The sequence below is a fragment of the Entelurus aequoreus genome, linkage group LG18, assembly GCF_033978785.1.
Source record: "Entelurus aequoreus isolate RoL-2023_Sb linkage group LG18, RoL_Eaeq_v1.1, whole genome shotgun sequence".
Lineage (NCBI taxonomy): Eukaryota > Metazoa > Chordata > Actinopteri > Syngnathiformes > Syngnathidae > Entelurus > Entelurus aequoreus.
The window spans coordinates 16,853,131-16,859,130 of record NC_084748.1 but is presented as its reverse complement, the minus strand read 5'-3'; positions in this window follow the sequence as shown (position 1 = coordinate 16,859,130).

The window sequence follows — 6,000 nt, the reverse complement described above, 5'->3', positions numbered from 1 at the left end:
CCAGCTCTCCTCATCCCCCCCTTGTGGTTCATGTTGCACTTCACGCTATGACACTCATAACCACCACTTATCCTCCTCAAAGTTATTGATGCTGGGAGTCAGCGAAGCAATGTCAGAGCGGAAGAGACAGTGACGGACGGCAGCAAGTGCATGCTAGTCGTTTTTTTTTTTAAAGCATGGCGGTCCGCGCAAGGACACGCTGCAGGAAAGCGTAAGGTAAGCATGTCAATAACCGTCACGTGCACACCAGCGCGTGCTGACGGCGAATGTTGTGCATCCTTCTGTGAGTCGCCGCTGCAAAGGTCATACCGCCAGTGCCACGTTTCATGCCTTATCTTGACTGTATGCCGCCGTTTTATCGGAATGTCCTGAGCGAGACGACGTTGAAATGTCACACGGTCGTGATGCGCAGCTTAAAAGTGTGACGTAGGAACCATTTTCGTTGAAATAATCAATAATAATCCAAACTGCATCGTAGCTACAGTCATGTGAACGAGGTAGCACCCTAAATTACATTAGTGGCGCCCCCTAGGTCAAAATGCTTGGTAAGACATGCTAGCATAATTGTAGTTAAGTTTTATAATCATTAGAAAAATGCTCAATTTATGGACAATTAAAAACAGAAAGTAACATATTTTGCTTGAAGGCGGCCATGTTTTACAACAAATATTGCTCAAATTTGTATTAGTAGCGATGGTTAGATGAAGCCTCATGAGGCTTTGAACCACTTGAGCCAATTGGTTCGAGAATTTCTGGAAGCTTCGATGCATGCTTCGTCACGAGACTCCACCTGCTGGTCAAATGTATAACTACAAACAGCTGCATCGCAACCACGTAATGTGTGACGCATTGAAATGTTGCGTCTACCACGGCTCTTGGAAATGGCAGAGTCACAATAAATGTTTGACAAAACGGTTTTGCTAGGTAAATTAAAGTATAATAAAATAAAATATGTTATGTGTTTTATTTATATATATATATATATATATATATATATATATATATATATATATATATATATATATATATATATATATATATATAGTCAAGGTTTATGTGGTTCATCGGTTATACAGTGCTCAATACCGGGGTAGAGCAGTATATACGTTAGGTCAGAAAAAATATTCATCCTTACAAGCCTGTTTTGCAGGTTTCCCTGCTCGTCAGAAGATTTTATATGTATATTTTATATATATATTTTATATACTGTGTATATATATATATATATATATATATATTTTTTTTTTTTTTTATATATGTATATATATATATATATATATATATATATATATATATATATATATATATATATATATATATATATATATATATAAATGTGTATATATATATATATATATATATATATATATATATATATATATATAAATGTGTATATATATATATATATATATATATATATATATAAATGTGTATATATATATATATATATATATATATATATATATAAATGTATATATATATATATATATATATATATATATATATATATATATATATATATATATATATATTTATATTTATATATATATATATATATATATATATATATATATATATATATATATATATATATATATATATATATATATATATATATATATATATATATATATATATATATATATATATATATATATGTAAAGGTTTATGTGATTCATCCATTGTACAGTGCTCAATACCGGGGTAGAGCGGTATATACGTTAGGTCAGAAAAAATATTCATCCTTACGAGCCTGTTTCACAGGTTTCCCTGCTCGTCGTTTATATGTATATTTTATGTATAAATAAATGATAAATGATAAATGGGTTGTACTTGTATAGCGCTTTTCTACCTTCAAGGTACTCAAAGCGCTTTGACAGTATTTCTACATTTACCCATTCACACACACATTCACACACTGATGGCGGGAGCTGCCATGCAAGGCGCTACCAGCACCCATCAGAGGCAAAGGGTGAAGTGTCTTGCCCAAGGACACAACGGACGTGACTAGGAAGGTAGAAGGTGGGAATTGAACCCCAGTAACCAGCAACACTCCGATTGCTGGCACAGCCACTCTACCAACTTCGCCACGCCGTCCCTATATATATATTATATATATATTTTTTATACTGATACAGTGTATATATATATATATATATATATATATATATATATATATATATATATATATATATATATATATATATATATATATATATATGTATGTATATATATACATATATATATATATATATGTATATATATATATATATGTATATATATATATATATATATATATATGAATGTGTATATATATATATATATGAATGTGTATATATATATATATATGTATGTATATATATATATGTATGTATATATATATATATATATATGAATGTATATATATATATATATATATATGTATGTATATATATATATATATATATATATGTATGTATATATATATATATATGTATGTATATATATATATATATATGTATGTATATATATATATATATGTATGTATATATATATATATGTATGTATATATATATATATGTATGTATATATATATATATATATATATATATATATATATATATATGTATGTATATATATATATATATGTATATATATATATATATATATATATATATATATATATATATATATATATATATATATATATATATATTCCGGTTCCGGTTCACCGTGCGTGACTGCTCGCCGTCTGTTCGCTGTTGCGAAAAAGCTAAGTAGCGCTCTATCTCTAGCTAGCTGCTAAGCTAGCGCGGAGAAAGGCAGCGCCGGTCAGTAAGAAGCTACTCCTACAGACCGCGACCACTTCCCTGAGGACAGCAGGAACTTCACTCGGTGACAGAAAACACTGTGAGTAATGGCTTCCTGCGCGTCTTGCACCATACTCACGGAGAGGTTGGCTCTGCTAGAGGGCCGTGTCCGCCAGTTAGAGCAGAGTAATGTCGTAACTTTAGATGTTGCGGACACATCTGCTAGCGTTAGCTGTAGCGAGCTAACTAGCCCAGCTTGTAGCAGTCCTAAGCGGCCTACAAGCTACGGTGTACCGGTTGAGACGCATAATAGATTTAGCTCTTTAGCTAGTCCTACACCCCAGTCTACCGGGCACCACACCTTAGTTATAGGGGACTCCATCACCCGAAACATAAAGCTTAGCAAACCAGCCACAATAAAGTGTATCCCCGGGGCCAGAGCACCTGACATTGAAGCTAATCTTAGGGAGCTAACTCGCAACAGGCCTAGTAAACACGTACGACAGGCTAATCGCACCACTAATTATGCGAATATAGTTGTACACATTGGCTCCAATGACACTAGAATGAGACAGTCAGAGATTACAAAGAGAAACATAGCCAGGACTTGTGATCTCGCCAGAAAGATGTCCAGGCATCGAGTAATTGTCTCTGGCCCCCTGCCTGCGAGAGGCAATGATGAGAGATATAGCAGATTAGTCTCGCTTAACAAGTGGTTGGCTAGCTACTGTAGGACGCAGGGACTAACGTTTATTGATAACTGGCCCTCTTTCTGGGGCAAACCAGGCTTGCTGATGAGAGACGGCCTTCACCCTAACCAGGAAGGCGCCATCATCCTGTCTAGAAACATAGACTACTATTTAAGTCTCACTTGACTGACTACACTAGAGCAAGCCCGGTCACAGGCAATTACAATGTCTGTTAGTCCGGGTGAGGAGTCAGTTAAGCTAGAACTAGCCAGCGCCAGGCTGGATAATCCATGTACGCATAGCAATTCTCTTAGAATAATACACAATTCACATAATGTTTTTTCTGTTGTGTCTGTGTCAGAGGTGGACATGCATTCTACTGAGGTGGCAAATTATGATATGTCCAGTCTATTGCAGCACCAAGCAAACAATCGGAAAATTCCCGTCATATCAATTCCTAGATATGGTCGAAACTATTTAAAGTGCACTACGCATAATAAACGCAACATTGTTAATATTGCCACTACGGATAATCTTAACAAAAACTCGTCAAAACAGCCCAATACCTATAATATGGGCTTTTTAAACATAAGATCATTGTCTCCCAAGGCGTTATTGGTTAATGAGGTCATTAGAGACAACAATCTTAACGTCATTGGTCTTAGCGAAACCTGGCTCAAACCGGACGAATTTTTTGCGCTCAATGAGGCATCTCCTCCTAACTATACGAATGCGCATGTTGCCCGCCCTCTTAAAAGGGGAGGGGGTGTCGCACTAATATACAATGAAAATTTCAACCTTACCCCTAACCTAAATAATAAATATAAATCGTTTGAGGTGCTTACTATGAGGTCTGTCACACCGCTACCTCTCGACCTGGCTGTTATCTACCGCCCCCCTGGGCCCTATTCGGACTTTATCAGTGAATTCTCAGAGTTCGTTGCTGATCTAGTGACGCACGCCGACAATATAATCATAATGGGGGACTTTAATATCCATATGAATACCCCATCGGACCCTCAGTGCGTGGCGCTCCAAACCATAATTGATAGCTGTGGTCTTACACAAATAATACATGAACCCACGCATCGCAACGGTAATACAATAGATCTAGTGCTTGTCAGGGGTGTCACCACCTCCAAAGTTATGATACTTCCATATACTAAAGTAATGTCCGATCATTACCTTATAAAATTTGAAGTTTTGACTCTTTGTCAACAAGCTAATAATAATAATAACTGCTATAGCGGCCGCAACATTAATGCTGCCACAACGATGACTCTTGCTGACCTACTGCCTTCGGTAATAGCACCATTCCCAAATTATGTCGGCTCTATTGATAAACTCACTAACAACTTTGACGATGCCTTGCGCGAAATTATTGATAGTATAGCACCGCTAAAGCAAAAAAGGGCCCCTAAAAGGCGCACCCCATGGTTTACAGAAGAAATTAGAGCTCATAAATTATCATGTAGAAAACTGGAACGCAAATGGCGCGCGACTAAACTTGAGGTTTTCCATCAAGCATGGAGTGATAGTTTAATAACTTATAAACGCATGCTTACCTTAGCTAAAGCTAAATACTACTCAAATCTCATCCGCCTCAACAAAAACGATCCTAAATTTCTGTTTAGTACAGTAGCATCGCTAACCCAACAAGGGACTCCCCCCAGTAGCTCCACCCACTCGGCAGATGATTTTATGAATTTCTTTAATAAGAAAATTGAACTCATTAGAAAGGAGATTAAAGACAATGCATCTCAGCTACAACTGGGTTCTATTAACACAAATACGACTGTATATACGACGGACACTGCCCTCCAAAATAGTCTCTCTATTTTTGATGAAATAACATTAGAGGAATTATTACAGCGTGTAAGTGGGATAAAACAAACAACATGTTTACTTGACCCACTTCCTGGGAAACTTATCAAGGAACTGTTTGTATTATTAGGTCCATCAGTGTTAAATATTATAAACGTATCACTTTCCTCCGGCACTGTTCCCCTAGCATTCAAAAAAGCGGTTATTCATCCTCTGCTCAAAAGACCTAACCTCGATCCTGACCTCATGGTAAACTACCGACCGGTCTCCCACCTTCCGTTTATTTCCAAAATTCTCGAAAAAACTGTTGCACAGCAGCTAAATGAACACTTAGTGACTAACAATCTCTGTGAACCTTTTCAATCCGGTTTCAGGGCAAATCACTCTACGGAGACAGCCCTCGCAAAAATGACTAATGATCTATTGCTAACGATGGATTCTGATGCGTCATCTATGTTGCTGCTTCTTGATCTTAGCGCCGCTTTCGATACCGTCGATCATAATATTTTATTAGAGCGTATCAAAACACGTATTGGTATGTCAGACTTAGCCTTGTCTTGGTTTAACTCTTATCTTACTGACAGGATGCAGTGCGTCTCCCATAACAATGTGACCTCGGACTATGTCAAGGTAACGTGCAGAGTTCCCCAGGGTTCGGTTCTTGGCCCTGCACTCTTTAGTATTTACATGCTGCCGCT